Source organism: Hyla sarda, chromosome 1 (assembly GCF_029499605.1).
Source record: "Hyla sarda isolate aHylSar1 chromosome 1, aHylSar1.hap1, whole genome shotgun sequence".
Classification (NCBI taxonomy): domain Eukaryota; kingdom Metazoa; phylum Chordata; class Amphibia; order Anura; family Hylidae; genus Hyla; species Hyla sarda.
In genome coordinates, this window is record NC_079189.1 from 246,746,194 (window position 1) to 246,773,372 (window position 27,179).

Genomic DNA, 27,179 nt, shown 5'->3' on the forward strand with positions numbered 1-27,179 from the left:
CAGTGTGAACTGTTACTTACAAAGTACCAGAGTTCCTTCTTCGGGTAAAGAAAATATAGATGTCGTGTAGTTCTCGGAGGAGTTTTTCCTATGTTTTCTGGGAGCAATACTTGGTATAGCTTCTTACTGTGCCACTACCAGTTCATGTGAATGTACCTAAATATCCAGTAAAGTGTGACTGTAAATAGTAAATGTATGTTGTGTTCTTAATGACCTGATGTTCTCAGTGTTACTCAATCCGTCCTTAGCTCCTATGGAGCAAACACAGCTGTCCTTATGGAAGTCATTGTAAAACAAAGACTTTCATTGAGAACACTTACCATATGTGTGTTACGCCGAGCGCTCCGGGTCCCCGCTCCTCCCCGGAGCGCTCGCTTCACTCTCCCCGCGGCAGCGCTCCGGTCACGTCCTCTGACCCGGGGCGCTGCGATTCCGCTGCCAGCCGGGATGCGATTCGCGATGCGGGTAGCGCCCGCTCGCGATGCGCACCCCGGCTCCCCTACCTGACTCGCTCTCCGTCTGTTCTGTCCCGGCGCGCGCGGCCCCGCTCCCTAGGGCGCGCGCGCGCCGGGTCTCTGCGATTTAAAGGGCCACTGCGCCGCTGATTGGCGCAGTGGTTCCAATTAGTGGTTACACCTGTGCACTTCCCTATATCACCTCACTTCCCCTTCACTCCCTTGCCGGATCTTGTTGCCTTAGTGCCAGTGAAAGTGTTCCTTGTGTGTTCCTTGCCTGTGTTTCCAGACCTTCTGCCGTTGCCCCTGACTACGATCCTTGCTGCCTGCCCCGACCTTCTGCTACGTCCGACCTTGCTTTTTGCCTACTCCCTTGTACCGCGCCTATCTTCAGCAGCCAGAGAGGTGAGCCGTTGCTAGTGGATACGACCTGGTCACTACCGCCGCAGCAAGACCATCCCGCTTTGCGGCGGGCTCTGGTGAAAACCAGTAGTGGCTTAGAACCGGTCCACTAGCACGGTCCACGCCAATCCCTCTCTGGCACAGAGGATCCACTACCTGCCAGCCGGCATCGTGACAGTAGATCCGGCCATGGATCCCGCTGAAGTTCCTCTGCCAGTTGTCGCTGACCTCACCACGGTGGTCGCCCAGCAGTCACAACAGATAGCGCAACAAGGCCAACAGCTGTCTCAACTGACCGTTATGCTACAACAGTTACTACCACAGCTTCAGCAGTCATCTCCTCCGCCAGCTCCTGCACCTCCTCCGCAGCGAGTGGCCGCTCCTGGGATACGCTTATCCTTGCCGGATAAATTTGATGGGGACTCTAAGTTTTGCCGTGGCTTTCTCTCCCAATGTTCCCTGCATCTGGAGATGATGTCGGACCTGTTTCCCACTGAAAGGTCTAAGGTGGCTTTCGTAGTCAGCCTTCTGTCCGGAAAAGCCCTGTCATGGGCCACACCGCTCTGGGACCGCAATGACCCCGTCACTGCCTCTGTACACTCCTTCTTCTCGGAAATCCGAAGTGTCTTTGAGGAACCTGCCCGAGCCTCTTCTGCTGAGACTGCCCTGTTGAACCTGGTCCAGGGTAATTCTTCCGTTGGCGAGTATGCCGTACAATTCCGTACTCTTGCTTCAGAATTGTCCTGGAATAATGAGGCCCTCTGCGCGACCTTCAAAAAAGGCCTATCCAGCAACATTAAAGATGTTCTGGCCGCACAAGAAATTCCTGCTAATCTACATGAACTTATTCACCTAGCCACTCGCATTGACATGCGTTTTTCCGAAAGGCGTCAGGAACTCCGCCAAGATATGGACTCTGTTCGCACGAGGCGTTTCTTCTCCTCGGCTCCTCTCTCCTCTGGTCCCCTGCAATCTGTTCCTGTGCCTCCCGCCGTGGAGGCTATGCAGGTCGACCGGTCTCGCCTGACTCCTCAAGAGAGGACACGACGCCGTATGGAGAACCTCTGCCTGTACTGTGCTAGTACCGAACACTTCCTGAGAGATTGTCCTATCCGTCCTCCCCGCCTGGAAAGACGTACGCTGACTCCGCACAAAGGTGAGACAGGCCTTGATGTCTACTCAGCTTCTCCACGTCTTACTGTGCCTGTGCGGATGTCTGCCTCTGCCTTCTCCTTCTCTACAGTGGCCTTCTTGGACTCTGGATCTGCAGGAAATTTTATTTTGGCCTCTCTCGTCAACAGGTTCAACATCCCGGTGACCAGTCTCGCCAGACCCCTCTACATCAATTGTGTAAATAATGAAAGATTGGACTGTACCATACGTTTCCGCACGGAGCCCCTTCTTATGAGCATCGGATCTCATCATGAGAGGATTGAACTTTTGGTCCTCCCCAATTGCACCTCGGAAATTCTCCTTGGACTTCCCTGGCTTCAACTTCATTCCCCTACCCTGGATTGGTCCACTGGGGAGATCAAGAGTTGGGGGTCCTCTTGTTCCAAGAACTGTCTAAAACCGGTTCCCAGTAACCCTTGCCGTAACTCTGTGGTTCCTCCAGTAACCGGTCTCCCTAAGGCCTATATGGACTTCGCGGATGTTTTCTGCAAAAAACAAGCTGAGACTCTACCTCCTCACAGGCCTTATGATTGCCCTATCGACCTCCTCCCGGGCACTACTCCACCCCGGGGCAGAATTTATCCTCTCTCTGCCCCAGAGACTCTTGCCATGTCCGAATACGTCCAGGAGAATCTAAAAAAGGGCTTTATCCGTAAATCCTCCTCTCCTGCCGGAGCCGGATTTTTCTTTGTGTCCAAAAAGGATGGCTCCCTACGTCCTTGCATTGACTACCGCGGTCTTAATAAAATCACGGTTAAGAACCGCTACCCCTTACCCCTCATCTCTGAACTCTTTGATCGCCTCCAAGGTGCCCACATCTTCACTAAATTGGACTTAAGAGGCGCCTATAACCTCATCCGCATCAGAGAGGGGGACGAGTGGAAAACGGCATTTAACACCAGAGATGGACACTTTGAGTATCTGGTCATGCCCTTTGGACTGTGCAACGCCCCTGCCGTCTTCCAAGACTTTGTCAATGAAATTTTTCGTGATCTGTTATACTCCTGTGTTGTTGTATATCTGGACGATATCCTAATTTTTTCTGCCAATCTAGAAGAACACCGCCAGCATGTCCGTATGGTTCTTCAGAGACTTCGTGACAACCAACTCTATGCCAAAATTGAGAAATGTCTGTTTGAATGCCAATCTCTTCCTTTTCTAGGATATTTGGTCTCTGGCCAGGGACTACAGATGGATCCAGACAAACTCTCTGCCATCTTAGATTGGCCACGCCCCTCCGGACTCCGTGCTATCCAACGCTTTTTGGGGTTCGCCAATTATTACAGGCAATTTATTCCACATTTTTCTACCATTGTGGCTCCTATCGTGGCTTTAACCAAAAAAAATGCTGATCCCAAGTCCTGGTCTCCTCAAGCAGAAGACGCCTTTAAACGACTCAAGTCTGCCTTTTCTTCGGCTCCCGTCCTCTCCAGACCTGACCCTTCCAAACCCTTCCTATTGGAGGTTGATGCCTCCTCAGTGGGAGCTGGAGCTGTTCTTCTACAAAAAAATTCTTCCGGGCATGCTGTCACTTGTGGTTTTTTCTCTAGGACCTTCTCTCCAGCGGAGAGGAACTACTCCATCGGGGATCGAGAGCTTCTAGCCATTAAATTAGCACTTGAGGAATGGAGGCATCTGCTGGAGGGATCAAGTTCTCCTGTTATTATCTACACCGACCACAAGAACCTCTCCTACCTCCAGTCTGCCCAACGGCTGAATCCTCGCCAGGCCCGGTGGTCTCTGTTCTTTGCCCGATTTAATTTTGAGATTCACTTTCGTCCTGCCGATAAGAACATTAGGGCCGATGCTCTCTCTCGTTCCTCGGATGCCTCTGAAGTTGAACTCTCTCCGCAACACATCATTCCACCTGACTGCCTGATCTCCACTTCTCCTGCCTCCATCAGGCAGACTCCTCCAGGAAAGACCTTTGTTTCTCCTCGCCAACGCCTCGGAATCCTCAAATGGGGTCACTCCTCCCATCTCGCAGGTCATGCGGGTATCAAGAAATCTGTGCAACTCATCTCCCGCTTCTATTGGTGGCCGACTCTGGAGACGGATGTTGTGGACTTTGTGCGAGCCTGCACTATCTGTGCCCGGGATAAGACTCCTCGCCAGAAGCCCGCTGGTTTTCTTCATCCTCTGCCTGTCCCCGAACAGCCTTGGTCTCTGATTGGTATGGATTTTATTACTGATTTACCCCCTTCCCGTGGCAACACTGTTATTTGGGTGGTCGTTGATCGATTCTCCAAAATGGCACATTTCATCCCTCTTCCTGGTCTTCCTTCTGCGCCTCAGTTGGCTAAACAATTTTTTGTACACATTTTTCGTCTTCACGGATTGCCTACGCAGATTGTCTCGGATAGAGGCGTCCAATTCGTGTCTAAATTCTGGAGGGCTCTCTGTAAACAACTCAAGATTAAATTAAATTTTTCTTCTGCATATCATCCCCAGTCCAATGGACAAGTAGAAAGGATTAACCAGATCTTGGGTGATTATTTGCGACATTTTGTTTCCTCCCGCCAGGATGACTGGGCAGATCTCCTCCCATGGGCCGAATTCTCGTATAACTTCAGGGTCTCTGAGTCTTCCTCCAAATCCCCATTTTTCGTGGTGTACGGCCGTCACCCTCTTCCCCCCCTCCCTACTCCCTTGCCCTCTGGTCTGCCCGCTGTGGATGAAATTTCTCGTGACCTTTCCATCATATGGAGAGAGACCCAAAATTCTCTCTTACAGGCTTCATCACGCATGAAGAAGTTCGCGGATAAGAAAAGAAGAGCTCCCCCCGTTTTTCCCCTGGAGACAAGGTATGGCTCTCCGCTAAATATGTCCGCTTCCGTGTCCCTAGCTACAAGTTGGGACCACGCTATCTTGGTCCTTTCAAAATTTTGTGTCAAATTAATCCTGTCTCTTATAAACTTCTTCTTCCTCCCTCTCTTCGTATCCCTAATGCCTTTCACGTCTCTCTTCTCAAACCACTCATCCTCAACCGTTTTTCTCCCAAGTCTGTTCCTCCCACTCCTGTTTCCGGCTCCTCGGACATCTTCTCGGTCAAAGAAATTTTAGCTGCCAAAAAGGTCAGAGGTAGAAATTTTTTTTTAGTGGACTGGGAGGGTTGTGGTCCTGAAGAGAGATCCTGGGAACCTGAGGACAACATCCTAGACAAAAGTCTGCTCCTCAGGTTCTCAGGCTCTAAGAAGAGGGGGAGACCCAAGGGGGGGGGTACTGTTACGCCGAGCGCTCCGGGTCCCCGCTCCTCCCCGGAGCGCTCGCTTCACTCTCCCCGCGGCAGCGCTCCGGTCACGTCCTCTGACCCGGGGCGCTGCGATTCCGCTGCCAGCTCGCGATGCGCACCCCGGCTCCCCTACCTGACTCGCTCTCCGTCTGTTCTGTCCCGGCGCGCGCGGCCCCGCTCCCTAGGGCGCGCGCGCGCCGGGTCTCTGCGATTTAAAGGGCCACTGCGCCGCTGATTGGCGCAGTGGTTCCAATTAGTGGTTACACCTGTGCACTTCCCTATATCACCTCACTTCCCCTTCACTCCCTTGCCGGATCTTGTTGCCTTAGTGCCAGTGAAAGCGTTCCTTGTGTGTTCCTTGCCTGTGTTTCCAGACCTTCTGCCGTTGCCCCTGACTACGATCCTTGCTGCCTGCCCCGACCTTCTGCTACGTCCGACCTTGCTTTTTGCCTACTCCCTTGTACCGCGCCTATCTTCAGCAGCCAGAGAGGTGAGCCGTTGCTAGTGGATACGACCTGGTCACTACCGCCGCAGCAAGACCATCCCGCTTTGCGGCGGGCTCTGGTGAAAACCAGTAGTGGCTTAGAACCGGTCCACTAGCACGGTCCACGCCAATCCCTCTCTGGCACAGAGGATCCACTACCTGCCAGCCGGCATCGTGACAATGTGATGTCATCTGTGGAGGAAATTAAGTCTTTCTTTCAAAAACCGCTCCTCATCTGTCTCCAGGTTGGTTGTGGTTCTGCAGCTCAGTTCCCTTGAAGTGAATGAAGCCAAGTTGTAATACCACACCCAACCTGGAGACAGACAGGTAGTGGTGCTCAGGTTTTTCCTACTATTGTCTCTCAAAATGGTTTAAACTCCAATGTAATTTTAAACAGTGTGAAGCTAAGTAAACAAATATTATAGGTGAATGTTTTTTTTTTTTTTTTTTACATTTACAATTGATGACATGGGCCCAGAAAGAGGTTTTACTACGAAGACCTTTACTGATTATATTAGCAAAGGAGTGGAGCTCCAGATTATTTCTACGGACACAGCAACACTATTGGTATGATATTTTTGTTGAACTCGATAAATTGCTGAAGAAATGGTGTAAATGTAAACCCCTCGTTCAAGTTTTTTGAATCCATTGATCTTTGACGCATAAACGAGTCCAATGGTCTTTGACCAGTAAAAGATCAACTCTTCTGGGACCCAAGGTAACTTTGGTGAGGTCCCAGAAGAGGAGAGCCAAGATGTCTCCTCTGTGTGCCATGTGCATACTTGATACTTGATAAGTGCGCTTTTTAAATTGGGGTCAATGGTCAAGACTGGCCCCTACTAATATATCTCTGATACAGAGCATGGTATTCCCATTCAAAGGCAAGATCATCAGAACAATTGCGTCTAGCGTGCAAATACTGTCCGAATGGGATGTCTTGTTTAAGCTAACGGGATGCAAACTTTGGTAATGGAAGTTTTTTTCCCCGATATACTTCAGTGTTGACACTGGAACAAGGCTAATGCTTAATCGAAATTAAAATGAAAGGTGTTTGTATGAATTTCTGATGTGAATGTCACCCCAACCAAGGTGACACACAAAATTGAAAAAAGGGATTCAGTGCCCTCCCACAAAGGTAAAATATCATCAATGTATCTCCCCCTAAATAAAATGTGATCCGTGAAGTGACAGGTTCTAAAAATGTGTTTTGGTTCCCACCACCTTATAAATAAATTTATGTAGGTGGATGCACATTTCGTGCCTATTCCAGTGCCTGTGATCTGTAAATAATAACGATTTTCAAAACTGAAAAAAACGCAAAACCAAAATAACAAAATCATTATGGGCGTGATAAAAAGTCTCTCTGGCTCTTAAATATTATGAGGCTGCAGTGATGCTGAGTTCATGAGAAATATTAGTGCAAAGGACCTTCACATCATGGCTAGCAATAAATGTGAATATCATAAAGTCTGGTGACAGGGTCCTTGGTTTCAAGTAAGAAAGATGGTAACATCGGGTATTTCAACTTCAAGTGATGAGCAGTACAGCCTCAGCGATAAAGGGACAAAGCAGCAATGATTGGTCATCGATCATTACCAATCAAAATTCTGATTTGCCAAATGTCAGGACTCTATTCAGTGGTCTCAAACTGTGGCCCTTCAGATGTTGCAAAACTTCAACTCCCAGCATGCATGAACAGCCACTGGCCACAGTTTGAGACCACTGCTATAGCGCATACATTGGTGGCATATACTATGATTATTCTATCAATATTTTACATGGAATATGTCAGTTGGAATGCAAATTCTTCAGAGATAGTGTTATATATAGGTGCTAGGACAAGGTGATATATTTGTTTGTGCTTCAAAAACATCAAAAAAAGGCATTTTTCCTTTAGAAACAAGCTTTAAAGAGCAATTTTTATAATGCTTTGGAAGCATGGACAGATATAACAAAGGTAATGATAACTGAGAACATTAGATAAACTACTACAGTAAATGACTTAGCAGAAAAAGAGATGTCCAGCACGGGTATCCTCCGATAAAAGAGCTTGTATTCTTTATTGAGGATTGCAAAGACACACAGGAATAAAGAACAGAACGTGACTCGTTTCAGTGGTGTAGCACATTTTACTATAATGATGCTGGTCCGCATCAGTCCGTGACACATAGGACATTAAGGGGTGAGCTGGCTTGGACTTTCTTATAGTAAATTACTTAATTTCAGTGCCAGGTAATTGTTTGAATTGTTTTCTGTTAATTAAATAAACTATCCTCAGGATAGCCGGTCAGGTCTGCACTTCTGTGGATTAGCTATCTGAAGGGTCCACAGCTCTTGGGAGAGTTCTGCGGCCTCCTTATTCTTTACATCTGTGTAGTGGCCATAGTACAGCTGCACCCATTCAAACAGCTGAATAGGGGGAGTGTCAAGACTTGAATTCTTACTGAATTAAATATTGATGGCCTTTAACCCCTTAACGACAATGGACGTAAATGTACGTCATGGTGACGTGGTACTTAGCGCACCATGACGTACATTTACGCGCCAACATGATCGCGAGCACCGGAGCGGTGCTCGCGTCATGTCCGGCAGGTCCCAGCTGCTATCAGCAGCCAGGGACCCGCCGGTAATGGCGGACATCCGCGATCGCGCGGATGTCCACCATTAACCCCTCCGATGCCGTGATCAATACAGATCACGGCATCTGCGGCAGTGCGGTACTTTGCACGGATGATCGGATCGCCCGCAGCACTGCCGCGGGGATCCAATCATCCAGCATGGTGGCCAGAGGTCCCCTAACCTGGCTCCGGCCGTCTCCCGGGGTCTTCTGCTCTGGTCTGAGATCGAGCAGACCAGAGCAGAAGATCACCGATAATACTGAGCAGTGCTGTGTCCTATATCAACTGATTGCAATGAATAGTCTCCTATGGGGACATAAAAAGTGTAAAAAAAAAAAAGTAAAAATAAATGTTAAATAAAAAAAGTAAAAAAATGTGAAAAATCCCCTCCCCCAAAAAAAGGAAAACGTCCATTTTTCCAATTTTACCCCCAAAAAAGCGTAAAAAGAAAAAAAATTAATACACATATTTGGTATTGCGTAAAAGTCTGAACTATTAAAATATATTGTTAATTATCCCGTATGGTGAACGGCGTAAACGTAAAAAAATAAAAAATAGTCCAAAATTGCTGCTTTTTTGTCACACTTTATTCCCCCAAAAAATTATAAAAAATGTATAAAAAGTTAAAACCTAAGCAAAAGTGATACTGATAAAATCTACAGATCATGGCGCAAAAAATTAGCCCTCGTATCGCCCCATATACAGAAAAATGAGAGAGCTATAGGTGGTCAAAATAAGGCAATTTCAAACATACTAATTTTGTTAAAATGGTTTGAGATTTTTTTTAAGCGATACAATCATAGAAAAGAATATAATCATGGGTATCATTTAATCGTATTGACCCACAGAATAAAGAAAACATGTCATTTTTACTGGAAAGTGTACAGCGTGAAAACAAAACCTTCCAAAATTTGCTAAATTGCGGTTTTCTTTTCAATTTTCCCACATAAATAATATTTGTTTGGTTGCGCCGTATATGTTATGGTAAAATAAGTGATGTAATTACAAAGTACAATTGGTGACGCAAAAAACAAGCCCTCATATGGGTCTGTGGATGGAAATATAAGAGAGTTATGATTTTTAGAAGGCGAGGAGGAAAAAATGAAAATGCAAAAATAAAATTGGTCTGGTCCTAAAGGCCAAAATGGGCCTGGTCCTTAAGGAGTTAAAGGTGTTGTCCATATTTAGAAAAAAAAATGTTTGTTTTATTATATAGAACCATTGTGTCCCAGTCCCATTAACAAAAAAAGATAACCTGCAGTGCCATGCACATCTGGTGGATAAAAATTATACTTTTTGGGGGGTGAAGCTGAAATTTGTTTGGAGTGGTCCTGGACACCCCGTTTACATGGACTTAAGCTTTTTAATGGAAAACTGTTTTAGTTTTCAAGCCCTCATTTCTAAGAGATCCTTTTGGAAATAAAATCAGTGTCCTGATCATGTATCGGTATCTGCTAACACTATGCTCTTGCATTAATTCTGCAAACTCTCCCTCTAATGTATTTAACAAGCTTATAAACTGCAGCCAGCACATACCTAAATGATGTAAAGATTGCATGTACCTGGAACTGCCCTTCTGCCAAGGTTCTACAATAATCTCTATATATAAAACTCAGTGGGGGAGATTTAAAACCTGTGTAGAGGTGTAGTTGCACATAACAACATATCAGATCTCTTCTTTCATTTCACAGGCCTCTTTAAAAATGAAAACAGCAATCTGGTTGCTATGGGCAACTGCAACACTCTTCCTCTACACAGGCTTTGATAAATCTCCCCCAATGTGTGTGTATATGTATGTATATTCCAGCATCACTTCCAAACAGCTGGAGATATTGCAATGAAACTTGGTACACGTTACTTAGATATCAACTAAAATAGTTAAAGGGGTACTCTGTCCCTAGACATCTTATCCCCTATCCAAAGGATAGGGGATAAAATGTCTGATCGCAGGGGTTCCCTGCTCTCCTGCAGCACCACCGTTCACCAGCTGCTGACCATGATACAGGGGTCGGAGTATCGTGACATGACGGCCCGTCCCCTCACGCCTACTCAATACAAGCCTATGGGAGGGGGCGTGGTGGCCATCATGCCCACTCCCATAGACTTGTATTGAGGGGGCGGGGCATGTCATCACGAGCGGGGGGGGGGGGGGGGAATCGGGGGTTTACATCACGATACTCCAGCCTCTGTATAGTCCATCATCGCCCACAGAGCGTTCTTCGCTGTGAACGAGGGTTCTGCAGGAGAGATCACAGAGGTCCCCAGCGGGATAGGAGATAATATATCTAGGGGCGGAGTACCCCTTTAAATTAACCCTAGCCGTAACTCTGCAAGAGGTAGAATTTTTGTCTAAAGACCTATAAGTTCAAGGTCAAAAATAAAATTTTTGCCCAAGGCACCCACATCACAGGTCCTTCAACCATAATCTCTTCATAACAGCTCCACAGGCTTCGCATCTCTGGAAGAATGTGTCTGTCCGGCTTGCAAGCCACTCCCCCACAAAGCCACACAATTCAGCATTCCAGATTCATAAAAAACTCTTTGGCCCAGATTTATCAAACTGTGTAAGTGAAATAATGGAGTGATTTTCTCACAGTAACCAATCACAGCTCATCTTTCACTTTACCAGAGCTCATTAGCTGAGCTATGATTGGTTGCTGTTGGAAAATCTCTCATTTTTTTCTCTCACAGTTTAATACATCTGGGTCTTTATTATTGCATCATTAACCCCTTAAGAACCATTTTCCATTTTTGCACTTTAGTGTTTTCCTCCTCCCCTTGTAAAAATCATAAGGCTTTCAATTATCTACCTACAGACCCATATGAGGGCTTTTTATTTGTTCCACCAATTTAACTTTGTAATGACGTCAATCATTTCACCACAAAATCTATGGCGAAACAAAAAAAAAACCACAAAAGTATTTGTGGGGCAAAATTGAAGAAAAAACACCACCATTATGTAACTTTTGAGGGCTTTCAATTCCACACAGTGCACTGTTCGGTGAAAATGACACGGTGGTGTCCCGGTACAGGACCTTGTCCTGTCCCTGTCTTAAGTCCCCTCAGTTAGAGTCCCTCCATTCCACAGTGCTCTCCTGCACGGTTTACCCTTTACTCGCCTCGCATAGTGCATTAAAGATATAATGTATATTGGTCAATATGTATACAATTATGTACAAGGTTGTATAGTATAATGTATAGGACCTTCCGGGGTCATTTGATACTGTCATGTGATGTACCCAGAGTTCTCTGGGTTAAGGACCTCCAGGCTTGACACCCATTGGGATAAGTCCAGCCCCCTTAGTATATAAGGGGCTGTAGTCTATAAATTCTCTCTCTTGGTTCCTGCTCTTAGTTCCGGACTATCAGCCAAGCACAATCAGCATATCTCAATTCCTCTCAACTAGGCCAAAGCCTAAAGAACCAACAGCCACTAAAACCGTGAGTTACCAAGCTCTATCTACAAATTCCTAGTGACTTCTATACTAAGCAAACCGCACCCTGGCATCATGACAAACCAAGGGTTAATACCACCAGACCCTGTTGCATCACTGCCTCACCCCAGACATCACAACACCTTATATTTATTCTATAGGTCCATATGGTTAAAATGATACCCAACTTAAATTGGTTTGATTTGTTTTACTTCTTTTAAAATTTTTAACCTTTTTGTCCTCTTCTGACCACTATAGCTATGACCTCTGCTCAGCTCCTAGAAGGGGAGCGGTACAAGGGCATACAGGTAAGCTCTTTGCCCCCAAGAGGTTAAAAGCATAAAAATGCAAATGTCTCAAGTGAAGAACTACAGGGTTCTACACGTTTTGAGATGACCCTCTCAATCATAAGCCTAACTGGAGTGTTGTGGAAGGGTAATAGGCGGTTTGTGTAGGGAAGGGGGGGGGGGTCGGCTGTGATGAAATGCTGAGGAAAAGTAATATATTCTGGGAGTTGTAGTACTGAGCAACTGCTCAACCAGGATGTAGTGAAAGGGCATGGTAGGGGAGAGGATTCGATTTTTATTGCTTTCTGCATTGGGACCAGCATATAAGCAATGCAATATGCTTTTGATGCATTTTTTTTTATTTTTTTACCCAACATTGGCTTACCTTTTCAATGCTTGTCTTAAAAAAATGACCTTCTAAGTTATAGTTAATTAATGGTGCATACTTTTTAGGTTTAATTTTCAGGTAAATATATGGAAGCATTTCATTTTAATTTCTTTTTATAGGGGAATACATTAACAAAGCTACACAACAGTTTTCTACTGTGCCTAAATGGAGAGAGCTGTCAGGTCCCTGCTCTTACTGGTCAACAACTTTTATGGACTTATATCACTGAAGCCGTGATCAATTGGCCTCTGTTACGCTAGGTCAACACTGCATTAGTGCCTTATTCAGATTTATCTGTCGGCATCCCGGCGAAAACGGCATGCCAACATATACAGCAATAGAGTGAAATAGATGCCATTGATTTCAATGGCCCGAATGTAGCCACCTAGTGACTCTGGATGTAGATCTGGGAATTTTTGTAAATTTCCCTCTCTGTTCAGCACATATGTGCTGCTTTAACCTCATAAGGACGCAGGGTTTTTCCGTTTTTGCACTTTCGTTTTTTCCTCTTTACTTTTTAAAAATCATAACCCTTTCAATTTTGCAACTAAAAATCCATATGATGGCTTATTTTTTGCACCACCAATTCTACTTTGTAATGACATCAGTCATTTTTCCCAAAATTCGACGGCAAAACCAAAAAAAAAAAAAAAAATCATTGTGCAACAAAATTGAAGAAAAAACACAATTTTGTAAATTTTGGGGGCTTCCGTTTCTACGCAGTACATTTTTCGGTAAAAATTATACCTTCTCTTTATTCTGTAGGTCCAAATGATTAAAATGATACTGTACTTATATAAGTTTGATTTTGTCGTAGTTCTGAAAAAAATCATAACTACATGCACGAAAATTTATACGTTTAAAATTGTTATCTACTGACCCCTATAACTTTTTTATAAAGTGACCAAAAATACGCTATTTTGGACTTTGGAATTTTTTTGCGCGTACGCCATTGACCATGCCGTTTAACCCCTTAAGGACCGAGTGTTTTTCAGTTTTTGCACTTTCGTTTTTTGCTCCTTGCCTTTAAAAAATCATAACTCTTTCAATTTTGCACCTAAAAATCCATATGATTGCTTCTTTTTTGCGCCACCAATTCTACTTTGTAATGACATCAGTCATTTTACCCAAAAATCTACGGTGAAGCGGAAAAAAAATCATTGTGAGACAAAATTGAAAAAAAAAAAACGCTGTTTTGTAACTTTTGGGGGCTTCCGTTTCTACACAGTACTTTTTTCGGTAAAAATAACACCTTATCTTTATTCTGTAGGTCCATACGATTAAAATGATACCCTACTTATATAGGTTTGATTTTGTCGTACTTCTGGAAAAAATCATAACTTCATGCAGGAAAATGAATACGTTTAAAATTGTCATTTCTGACCCCTATAACTTTTTTATTTTTCCGTGTATGGGGCGGTATGAGGGCTCATTTTTTGCGCCGTGATCTGAAGTTTTTAACGGTCCCATTTTTGCATTGATAGGACTTATTGATATAAAAAGTGACCAAAAATGCACTATTTTGGACTTTGGAATTTTTTTGCGCGTACGCCATTGACCGTGCGGTTAAATTAACGATATATTTTTATAATTCGGACATTTACACACGTGGCGATACCATATATGTTTATTTTTATTTACACTGTGCTTTTTTTTTATGGGAAAAGGGGGGTGATTCAAACTTTTAATAGGGGAGGGGTTAAATGATATTCATTCACTTTTTTTTCACTTTTTTTTTGCAGTGTTATAGCTGATCGCTGATTCTGCTGCTTGACTGCTCATGCCTGGATCTCAGGCACTGAGCAGTCATTCGGCGATCGGACAGCAAGGAGCCAGGTAGGGACCCTCCCGCTGTCCTGTAAGCTGTTCGGGATGCCGCGATTTCTCCGCAGCTATCCAGAATAGCCCACTGAGCTAACCGGCACTTTTTACTTTCACTTTTAGCGCGTGGCTCAGCTTTGAGCGCGCGGCTAAAGGATTAATAGCGCGCGGCACCGCGATCAGTGCCGCGCACTATTAGCGGCGGGTCCCAGCTTCACTATGACGCCGGGCCTGCTGTGATATGATGCGGGGTCACCGTGGGGCCCCGCGTTATATCACGGGAGCGGGACCAAGGACGTACTCATACGTCCTTGGTCCTTAAGAGGTTAATTAACATATGTTTATTTTTATTATGGTTACATATTTTTTATATGGAATTTGGAAAAAGGGGGGTGATTTAAACTTTTAATGGAAGGGGTTAATGGGTGTTTTTTTTAAACTTTTTATCCAATTTTTTTTTTTACACTTTTAGTCCCCTTAGGGGACTTTTAGGAGGAATCATTAGATTCCTCATACAGATCAATGTGGTTTCATAGAACCACATTGATCTGTGTGCTCTGTGCTCAATTGATAAAGCCTGGCCCTGGCCTGGCTCCCGACTCAAGTCCGCATCATACACCGCTAGCCGTCTCAGGACGAGCCAGCTCGTCCTTAGTCAGCAACCGGTTAAATAGGCACTGTCATTAAAATAATTTTTTTGCATATGCTACTTTCATGGCCTTATAAATCCGGCCACTAGTGGTCTCCCTTCTAGTCCAGACTGCATTTAGTTTGCTCAAAAGCACAGGCTTTGGTTTCCTGCTGGACTGGCAGGAGACCAAACTCAGGAAGTACAGTCTGACCATAGGCAGTGAATAGCACATCGGCATCCCTTTTTTGGGATAGCAGAAGCACTAATGCAGTGTGGCCTAAAACATGAGCACCAAAATAGTCCTAAATGGATCCATAAATCCCCAATCACTTGAGGCCAAAATTATGTCATTTTAACCTCTATTTGGGACATACTGTATATGTAGAGATTTGCAGGGGAATAGCACAGAATTATTCTATGAAGCTGGATCCTGTAAAAAATAAAACAAACTGTGCTGCCTAATTTTTATTTTTTTTTACCATGCCACCCTACATATGACAGATGCCATTGTGGACATCTGCAGTGAATTAACACTTATCCCCTATCCACAGGATAGGGGATAAGTGTTTGATCGCGGGGGGGAGGGGGTATCCGATGGCTGGGACCCCTCCCGCGATCTCCCAAATGGTGCCCCGCATTGCCGCTCTATGTGAGCGGCTAATGCGCGTAGCGTCGACCCCTCCACATACAGCTCTGTGGGAGAGACGGGGAGGCACAGATGCTGCCTCCCTGCCTCTCCCATTGAGATGCATGGAGGAGGCATGTCAGCCATGACGTCATGCTGCGGCCGGCACGCGGTAGAGCCGTGGCTCCGTGCAGGAGATCGCGGGGGGCCCCAGCGTTCGGACCCCCTGTGAACAAACACTTATTCCCTATCCTGTGGATAGGGGATAAGTGTTAATTCACTACAGATGGCCTTTAAGCCTTTACAAAATGGAAACTGTGAACAGATCAGTTGCTATGACGATTCTTACTTTTTTCCAGTCCATTAATTCGTATAACTCTAATTGCAAAAAAACATGGCACTTGTGCCCATTACTATGATCCCTAAATATCAGCTGCTCAGCACATTTCCATGATAAGAGCTACGGTATATGCCCTTGAATATAAACAGAAGTGACACAACCTAGAGCTGAAGTAGTGCAACCATCAAGTGTATAGTGCCGCATGTATGTAAATAGAGAAAGGTTATAGTGCATGGAAATGAAGGCTCTAAACACTGTGTTTATGCAGTGTCACGCAGAGATGTACCGTATTTTTCGCCCTATAGGACGCACCGGCGTATAAGACGCACGCCAATTTATAGGTGCAAAATCTAAAAAAATTTAGATTTTGAACCCAATAGTTGTCTTCAACCTGCGGACCTCCAGATGTTGCAAAACTACAACTCCCAGCATGCCCGGACAGCCGTTGGCTGTCCGGGCATGCTGGGAGTTGTAGTTTTGCAACATCTGGAGGTCCGCAGATTGAAGACCACTGCATAGGAGGTAATACTCACGTGTCCCCGCCGCTCCGGACCCGTCACCGCTGCCCTGGATGTCGCTCCATCGCTGTCGCCGTGTCCCCGTCGCTCCGGAACGTCTCTGCTGCCGGCCGGGTATCCTCGCTCTCCATCACCGCCATCACGTCGTTACGCACGCCGACGCATGTACGCGACGAAGTGATGACGAGGAAGGAGAGCGCCGGCCATACAGGGGATCCCTGAACGGAGAAGACACCGAGGAGGCAGGTAAGGTCCCTCCAGGTGTCCTGTAAGAACTAACCCGGCTATTCAGTCGGGCTGTTCGGGACCGCCACGGTGAAATCACGGCGGTCCCGAACAGCCCGACTGAACAGCCGGGTTAGTGTCACTTTCTCTTCAGACGCGGCGGTCAGCTTTGATCGCCGCGTCTGAAGGGTTAATACAGGGCATCACCGCGATTGGTGATGTCCTGTATTAGCCGCGGGTCCCGGCCGTTGATGGCCGCAGGGACCGCCGCGATAGGGGTGTATTCGCCGTATAAGACGCACCAACTTTTTCCCCCCAGTTTTGGGGAAGAAAAAGTGCGTCTTATACGGCGAAAAATACGGTACGTCAGAGGACTCATAAACCTCTGCCATATTCATTGTAAAAAACATGTCTACCACACAGTACACTCCTTTACTGGATCCCGCTCTATGAATAGCAAAGATGTCTGCAAGGCAAATGTACACCACATTGGGGAGATTTATCAAAACCTATGCAGTGGAAAAGTTGACCAGTTGCCATTAGCAACCAATCAGATTGCTTCTTACATTTTTTTAAAAGGCCTCTGAAAATAAAAGAAGTGATCTGACTGGTTGCTATGGGCAACTGGGCAACTTTTGCTCTGCTGCATAGGTTTTGATGAATCTCCCGCCATATGTGTATGAAAACAGCTTAAAAAAACATCACTCTATAGACGAGTGCTGATCTCATAGATTGGCGCTCCTTTGCAATTACTGAATATAAAGCCAGGAATTAATGTGAGAAAAGGGAACTCTCAGACTTTCTTTAAAGGGATAGGGGATGAGATGTCTGATCGCGGGGGTCCCGCCGCTGGGGACTCCCGCAATATAGCATGCGGCACCCACCTGTTTCTGCTCCGGAAGCGCTGGAGGGTCTGGGTCCCGGTCACGGGAACAGAAGTTCGTGACATCACGACTCCGCCTCGTGTGACGTCACGCCCCCTCCCATAGACTTGCATTGCATCCACGGGGGCTGAGTCGTGACGTCACGAACTTCCGTTTCAATGGTCGGGACCCAGACCCTCCAGCGCTTCCAGAGTAGAAACAGTGATTCCACGATTAGCAAGCAGATCTGTCCAGAAGTGCACCACAATGCATTAGGGTAGGTTTATACTGCATTCCTTCCCCCGATAGTCGTCACTAGAGATGAGCGAACTTACAGTAAATTCGATTCGTCACAAACTTCTCGGCTTGGCAGTTGATGACTTTTCCTGCATAAATTAGTTCAGTTTTTCAGGTGCTCCGGTGGTCTGGAAAAGGTGGATACAGTCCTAGGAAAGAGTCTCCTAGGACTGTATCCACCTTTTCCAGCCCACGGGAGCACCTGAAAGCTGAACTAATTTATGCAGGAAAACTCATCAACTGCCGAGCCGAGAAGTTTGTGACGAATCGAATTTACTGTAAGTTCGCTCATCTCTAGTCGTCACCCTGCAGTATACTGTTAATTGCAGCAGCGGACCCCATTGCTTTCTATGGCTGGAGCCATACGTTCAGGGCGCACTCTCAATTCCAAAGCGGAAGGTAATTTCAACAGCCTACGTTTTTGAGTCCGGTGAGTGTAGACACTTAAAAGGAAATTTATCAAGCTCCGTAGTAGATTTTTTTTTACGTAAAAAGTCGCACATAATTGCGCACGTGCGACTTTTCTATACATGCTGCGACTTTTTGATTTTTGCTTATTCCAAAGCACATTTCTGAAATCTGCTTTTTTTTTTTTTTTTTTACTTTGCAGTGGTCATGTATTTATCAAATGCGATAGTCGCTATTTATGAAGAAAAGTTGCATCTCCATTTAAAAGTCGCATATGTATTCCAGGTCCAACCTGGCTTACAGAAAGTGCACACGTCCGCAGAAATGGACATTAACACCTACTTTAACAACTGTTCTTGTTCTGCATCGTGAAACAAAGCTACTACATTAGTGTTACTTATCGAAAAAATTAATTATATAACTACTAACTATTAATTTTAGGGTTGAAAATACACACTGCACACCTTGTTAATTTTAGGACACATACATGTTGGCGTACTCACTACATTTTAAAATTAATGTTGTGTTAAAATAGAATAAGGCACAAAATAATTGTGTAAGAATTACGTAAATAACCCATATGTGGAACTAAAATTTTTCCTTAAAAAAAGAAGAAACATCCATAGTAACACAGCTTCATGCACATTTTGGGGTGGGTAATGTATTGAGACGTTTTTATTTTTTTTTGTGGCTTCACCATTGTTTATGTGCCTGTTGGTACTGCGATATCTTTCTTCCTCCGACCTCAGCACAGCGACACAAGACTCCGCCCACTAACTAAAAATTAAACAAAAAAGCCTCCAGAGTACGAATATTCATGGTGCGGATAGTATGTTTTTAATATTTTTTTATTTCTGAGGAGGGTGGATGGGTTGTTGCGGGATAGTTGGAGTGCAGCTATTTAATGCCAGGCAGGCCAATCAGGGTGTCACCTGATGTGGTACGCCCCCCCCCCCCCCCCCCCTCTAGCAAAGCTACTGGTAATAAAGGGTAGGTAAAGAACTTCGGCTATTAAAGCGCAACTGTAATGACATTTTGGTGCAATAACCTGCACACAGCCTTTGTACTGTGTGCAGGTGTTGTGTATAGCAATATCTTTACGTAATATTTGCAGGCTTTCATGACCCCAAAAAATGGTTTTATTCAAAGCCACTGACGGTCGGATAGGTGTGGCGCGAGGTACGTGATGCCCCACCGCCGCCATGCCCACCCCGTATGTCAGCGCTGGGACCGCTGTATGATTGACACACAGGTCCCAGCGCATGCGCCCATCAGCTAATCTAACCTGCGCACTGCTGTGTCATCCAGAAAGCGCTCGCTCCCGCCGCCGTCTTCCTCCTCAGTGCGCCTGCGCAGAGATAGGTGCAGAGAGCGCGCTTCCTCTCTGCACCTAGTATCGAGAACTAACCTGATTGCGCGCTGCTCTGCGCAGGCGCACTGAGGAGGAAGACGGCGGCGGGAGCGAGCGCTTTCTGGATGACACAGCAGTGCGCAGGTTAGATTAGCTGAAGGGCGCATGCGCTGGGGCCTGTGTGTCAATCACACAGCGGTCCCAGCACTGATATACGGGGTAGGCGTGGTGGCGGTGGGGCATCGCGTACTTCACGCCTATCCGACCGTCAGTGGCTTTGAATAAAAGCATTTTTTGCAGTCATGAAAGCCGCCAAATTTCAGGTAAAAACATTGCTATAACCGCCACCTGCACACAGTACAAAGGCTGTGTGCAGGTTATTGCACCAAAATGTCATGACAGTTTCGCTAAGGAAAAACCTTTCTGCTTTAAAAAATGCTTTTGTAAGTGGGTTTCCCAGCTTTTGCTTTTAAATAGGTCGCATGTAAGCAAAATGGTTATATAAAAGCCATACGTTTGAAAAGAATGATAGATCTCTTTCGGCCATAGAGAGCAATGGGTTCCGCTCCTCCAGATAACAGTATACGTCGGCAGATAAGGCTGGGTTCACACTACGATTTGAACTACGGTTCCCGTATATGGCTGGGAGGAGGGGTGGGCGGGGCATAATCGCGGCGCCCGCAGTTAGTTAATGCATGTCTATGAGCCGACCGGAGTGAACCGCAGCCTCCGGTCGGCTGGTATTTCGGCCGTATGCGGTTTCCTGACCACAGGCAAAAACGTGCAAATTAATGAAGCTCATCCAATGGCTGTCCGGGCATGCTGGGAGTTGTAGTTTTGCAACAGCTGGAGGTTTTCCTTTACAGACCACTGGTCTACAGTATAGATCTGGGTATCATGTCATGTGATCAGTACTGTGTGCCAGGCTGTTTACATGGGCATTTTGCTGGGTAGACTATAGGGGCCAACACCCGTCACCATATACCAGTGTTTCCTAACCAGGGTGCCTCCAGCTGTGGCCAAACTACAACTCCCTGCATGCCCGGACAGCCGAAGGCTGTCCGGGCATGCTGGGAGTTGTAGTTTGTCCACAGCTGGAGGCACCCTGGTTGGGAAACACTGGTATATACATTACATTGCTGGCTTCAGACTCCTTGTCCAATTTCCAGTTTTAAATAAGCTACAGCTGTTGACCATAGGAGCACAATGGATTCTTTGCACTGCTGAGGACTGCAGCGGCCACTGAACAGTTAACGTATAGGTTAAGGTTATAATGGAGGCTGCGGCCACTGAACAGTTAACGTATAGGGTAAGGTTATAATGGAGGCTGCGGCCACTGAACAGTTAACGTATAGGGTAAGGTTATAATGGAGGCTGCGGCCACTGAACAGTTAACGTATAGGGTAAGGTTATAATGGAGGCAGCGGCCACTGAACAGTTAACGTATAGGGTAAGGTTATAATGGAGGCTGCGGCCACTGAACAGTTAACGTATAGGGTAAGGTTATAATGGAGGCTGCGGCCACTGAACAGTTAACGTATAGGGTAAGGTTATAATGGAGGCTGCGGCCACTGAACAGTTAACGTATAGGGTAAGGTTATAATGGAGGCAGCGGCCACTGAACAGTTAACGTATAGGGTAAGGTTATAATGGAGGCTGCGGCCACTGAACAGTTAACGTATAGGGTAAGGTTATAATGGAGGCTGCGGCCACTGAACAGTTAACGTATAGGGTAAGGTTATAATGGAGGCTGCGGCCACTGAACAGTTAACGTATAGGGTAAGGTTATAATGGAGGCTGCGGCCACTGAACAGTTAACGTATAGGGTAAGGTTATAATGGAGGCAGCGGCCACTGAACAGTTAACGTATAGGTTAAGGTTATAATGGAGGCTGCGGCCACTGAACAGTTAACGTATAGGGTAAGGTTATAATGGAGGCAGCGGCCATGAACAGTTAACGTATAGGGTAAGGTTATAATGGAGGCTGCGGCCACTGAACAGTTAACGTATAGGGTAAGGTTATAATGGAGGCTGCGGCCACTGAACAGTTAACGTATAGGGTAAGGTTATAATGGAGGCTGCGGCCACTGAACAGTTAACGTATAGGGTAAGGTTATAATGGAGGCTGCGGCCACTGAACAGTTAACGTATAGGGTAAGGTTATAATGGAGGCTGCGGCCACTGAACAGTTAACGTATAGGGTAAGGTTATAATGGAGGCTGCGGCCACTGAACAGTTAACGTATAGGGTAAGGTTATAATGGAGGCAGCGGCCACTGAACAGTTAACGTATAGGGTAAGGTTATAATGGAGGCTGCGGCCACTGAACAGTTAACGTATAGGGTAAGGTTATAATGGAGGCTGCGGCCACTGAACAGTTAACGTATAGGGTAAGGTTATAATGGAGGCTGCGGCCACTGAACAGTTAACGTATAGGGTAAGGTTATAATGGAGGCAGCGGCCACTGAACAGTTAACGTATAGGGTAAGGTTATAATGGAGGCTGCGGCCACTGAACAGTTAACGTATAGGGTAAGGTTATAATGGAGGCTGCGGCCACTGAACAGTTAACGTATAGGGTAAGGTTATAATGGAGGCTGCGGCCACTGAACAGTTAACGTATAGGGTAAGGTTATAATGGAGGCTGCGGCCACTGAACAGTTAACGTATAGGGTAAGGTTATAATGGAGGCAGCGGCCACTGAACAGTTAACGTATAGGTTAAGGTTATAATGGAGGCTGCGGCCACTGAACAGTTAACGTATAGGGTAAGGTTATAATGGAGGCAGCGGCCATGAACAGTTAACGTATAGGGTAAGGTTATAATGGAGGCTGCGGCCACTGAACAGTTAACGTATAGGGTAAGGTTATAATGGAGGCTGCGGCCACTGAACAGTTAACGTATAGGGTAAGGTTATAATGGAGGCTGCGGCCACTGAACAGTTAACGTATAGGGTAAGGTTATAATGGAGGCTGCGGCCACTGAACAGTTAACGTATAGGGTAAGGTTATAATGGAGGCTGCGGCCACTGAACAGTTAACGTATAGGGTAAGGTTATAATGGAGGCTGCGGCCACTGAACAGTTAACGTATAGGGTAAGGTTATAATGGAGGCAGCGGCCACTGAACAGTTAACGTATAGGGTAAGGTTATAATGGAGGCTGCGGCCACTGAACAGTTAACGTATAGGGTAAGGTTATAATGGAGGCTGCGGCCACTGAACAGTTAACGTATAGGGTAAGGTTATAATGGAGGCAGCGGCCACTGAACAGTTAACGTATAGGGTAAGGTTATAATGGAGGCAGCGGCCACTGAACAGTTAACGTATAGGGTAAGGTTATAATGGAGGCTGCGGCCACTGAACAGTTAACGTATAGGGTAAGGTTATAATGGAGGCTGCGGCCACTGAACAGTTAACGTATAGGGTAAGGTTATAATGGAGGCTGCGGCCACTGAACAGTTAACGTATAGGGTAAGGTTATAATGGAGGCTGCGGCCACTGAACAGTTAACGTATAGGGTAAGGTTATAATGGAGGCAGCGGCCACTGAACAGTTAACGTATAGGTTAAGGTTATAATGGAGGCTGCGGCCACTGAACAGTTAACGTATAGGGTAAGGTTATAATGGAGGCAGCGGCCACTGAACAGTTAACGTATAGGGTAAGGTTATAATAGAGGCTGCGGCCACTGAACAGTTAACGTATAGGGTAAGGTTATAATGGAGGCTGCGGCCACTGAACAGTTAACGTATAGGGTAAGGTTATAATGGAGGCTGCGGCCACTGAACAGTTAACGTATAGGGTAAGGTTATAATGGAGGCTGCGGCCACTGAACAGTTAACGTATAGGGTAAGGTTATAATGGAGGCTGCGGCCACTGAACAGTTAACGTATAGGGTAAGGTTATAATGGAGGCTGCGGCCACTGAACAGTTAACGTATAGGGTAAGGTTATAATGGAGGCAGCGGCCACTGAACAGTTAACGTATAGGGTAAGGTTATAATGGAGGCAGCGGCCACTGAACAGTTAACGTATAGGGTAAGGTTATAATGGAGGCTGCGGCCACTGAACAGTTAACGTATAGGGTAAGGTTATAATGGAGGCTGCGGCCACTGAACAGTTAACGTATAGGGTAAGGTTATAATGGAGGCTGCGGCCACTGAACAGTTAACGTATAGGGTAAGGTTATAATGGAGGCTGCGGCCACTGAACAGTTAACGTATAGGGTAAGGTTATAATGGAGGCTGCGGCCACTGAACAGTTAACGTATAGGGTAAGGTTATAATGGAGGCTGCGCCATATGCCATCTCCCTGCACGGCCGCGGATAGGTGACAGCCCTGACAACCGCTAGTAGCCTCCTCCATCAATAATTCAGCCCTCACCAGGATGGAGGCACAGGGGGCGGGGCTTAGCAGCCACTTCACCCAGACAACCGTCACCTCCCCCTTCTAATTATCAACACAGGCGGCGCTTTCTCATTGGCCGGCCCAGATTGCCAATGAAATCATTCACTTTTCACCGAGGGGGCGGAGAAGCGGCGTTGAAGCCACGCCCAGCAGCATTTTGCAGCTGTCAATTATCTGACGTCAGCGTGTGCTCTGCAGGTGCAGGGAGAGAGCTGCTGCATTGGTGCAATAAGACCCGAGCTAAATAAAAAAGAGGTAAGAGAATTGCGTCTTATTGTTAGCAATGGGCGGCGGGCGCTGGGAATAGCACGGGGGGCACTGCTGTGATGCCAGCCTTGTGCCCATGACTGGATGTGGCATGTAACCTTCATTTGTCATAGAAGGATGCTATGGCAGCTCCTGCTATAAATCCCCCTGTCCCCATTCCTTGTGCTGTAGATTGGTGGGGGAGGGAGATGTGCTGATTCCTGCTCTGCCATTGCTATTTGCCCCCTTAAATCTCCACTATCCCCCATGTCCAATGTAGATGCTTCTTTACCAGATGTGTCTTTGACATAATCCTGGTCTATTGTAATGGGCGCCTGCCATATAAATGCCCATCTGCCAGTAGAGGCGGGTGGGGAGCTTAGGGGTGCTCTGTGGCCACTTTCGGAAATGTCATTGAAAATGGTGATTTTTATTTCTTTTTTATCCAAGGGTGTATGATACGTGATCTCCGCCAGGCTATTTATAAACATAGGTGTTAAAATAAAGGTGCTGAATAATTGATGCCCTCCATTCAATAGGCTGGGCATTTTTCTAGATTATTTTACGCTGTATGGGAGGGGTAAGAAGGGTGAGCTTCAACTGCAGGTTTTCTGTCTCTGGACAGATTCAGGATCTCATCTATACATGGCAGGTCACATAAGCAATGATGCCGTAACCTTAGGCACATCTTGTTTGTTCCTTTAAATGGCCGTGCGTTAAGATAATGCTTGACCTTCATTGCCATGCCCTGGCACACACCGTATGTTAATATTTGTCTTCTAGCCGTGGATACAGAATGCTGCAGATATCTGACGTGTGGCTGTATTTTTAAGGATGGTTCCACGTATAACCTATTTGGGAGTCCTGAAACACTGGATATGCTATATATGAGACGTGCGGTAGATTTGGTTAAATAAGGGCAGGAATAGAGTGCCCATCTGGCATAAAGATGCCCTAGCAGACGCCAGCTCCTCCAGGAGACAGGCCATTCCTTTGTTCTGTATTGATGCAGGGCTACCTCTGCACATTATGCTGGTAGTGCCTCCAGAGTCTGCCCATTTCTTCCCAAGAAATCGAGCAGAATGTTAATTTGCCAGTACCCGTTGTCCCTCCTTCTCTGCAGCACGGTTTCTGGAGAGGCCCTGGAGCAGATTATTTGGCCGTGTGCTGTCACTTTGCCACCATCTTAAAGAAAAACTGTCAGATATTTTCTCCCGCACTATCCACACTACTGGCGGATAGTGCGGGAGACGCTGCTTAAAACGAGCTCTGCCTTACCTGGATCCGCCCGGCCGTAATATTTGCACTATGCATGTTCTTGGGCTACAGATAGAAATGTAGCAATGTATGTGTTGGATGTTTATAGAGATTGGTTCTCTTGGGTCACTTGGTAGACAAATAGACCGAACCCTTTACACCTCTATACGTTATTTACTATAGACACTAGAGATGAGCGAACTTACAGTAAATTCGACTCGTCACGAACTTCTCGGCTCGGCGATTGCTGACTTTTCCTGCATAAATTAGTTCAGCTTTCAGGTGCTCCGATGGGCAGGAAAAGGTGGATACAGTCCTAGGAAAGAGTCTCCTAGGACTGTATCCACCTTTTCCAGCCCACCGGAGCACCGGAAAGCTGAACTAATTTATGCAGGAAAAGTCATCAACTGCCGAGCCGAGAAGTTTGTGACGAATTTAATTTACAGTAAGTTCGCTCATCTCTATTAGACACCATTGGGGTTTACAGGTAGACGTAGTAATTTCTCTGAATGTATGAGGAATCCATCACAAGAGCCCGGTATGACAACTACTTCCATTTATCTAGAAAGGTGTGGACCAGGGGCTAAAACATCTTAAAATATTGGGACTATTTTAGCTGCCATTGCTGTAAAGCACAGCTTTCCTGTGTAGATGGCCAAAATGCGTTAAATGGCTGATGCAAAGGGCAAGAGCTTTTGTCTGGAGAAGAGAAGTGGAGTGACAGAGCTCTCTCCAAAAGTCTTTTCTGGAATCCCTACAAAAATACCATCCAATAGCTTCATACTGTGTCTTGGGGATGGAGAGGTGGGTACTGTATTACAGCTTTGGTGGGATGTTCTAGTCTCGCCGGACAGGCAGCACCTCTTTTCCCAGGCCTCATTATACAGTATTCCCTCAAGTTACAATATTAATTGGTTCTGGGACGACCATTGTATGTTGAAACCATTGTATGTTGAGACCATAACTCTATGGAAACCTGGTAATTGGTTCTGAAGCCACCAAAATGTCATCCAAAAATAGGAAAAAGTGAGGATTAAAGATAAATAAGATAACTAATGTAGATAATGCAAATCCTTACATATAAAAGCAATAAAGATCTGCTGGGAGCTGTAAATCACTGTGTATTTCAGTGTTTCCAAACCAGGGTGCCTCCAGCTGTTGCAAAGCTACAACTCCCAGCATGCCCGGACAGCCTTCGGCTGTCCGGGCATGCTGGGAGTTGTAGTTTTGCATCAGCTGGAGGCACACTCTTTGGGAAACACTGGTCTATGTAGAGGACAGAAGTTTCTTCAGGGCCCTGTATAGAACACGCAATGTCCTAAAAAAAAAAGGAAAATGGAGCCGGCCTTACCTGATGCCCAAAGGAGCAGCTAACTCTGGCACAGGTAAAGAGTACAGAACATGTAATACCTCCCTGTACTGTAGGGGGCGCTAACAGACACCAGTCAGTGCATACGCTTCAGTAATACAGGGGTTTTACCAGTGAAATATCCATTCTGATTGGTCAGTTCTTCCAGCCAATGACATGTTTCGCAGATTCCATAGCAATGTATGTTCAGTCTGGTTTCAAGTTACAATGGTCCAGAAAAGAACATTGTATGTTGAGGCCATTGTAAGTTGAGGGATCACTGTATATAGTCTATTCTGGTCTGTGGCCAAAGATTCCTACTTAAATGGGATGAATTCATCCTTTCCGTTTTGGCGCTGTACCGGGCTTCCCGG

General features: G+C 46.0%; 1 protein-coding gene across 1 annotated transcript in view; it reads left to right on the forward strand.

The window, feature by feature from the left end:
- The first annotated feature begins 24,053 nt into the window (after positions 1–24,053).
- RAB3A (RAB3A, member RAS oncogene family) overlaps positions 24,054–27,179 on the forward strand; it is a 56,359-nt gene continuing 53,233 nt past the window's right edge. The window contains exon 1 of the mRNA XM_056570103.1: positions 24,054–24,209. The gene's annotated coding sequence lies outside the window, so the exon portion shown is untranslated. The remainder of the gene's footprint in view (positions 24,210–27,179) is intronic.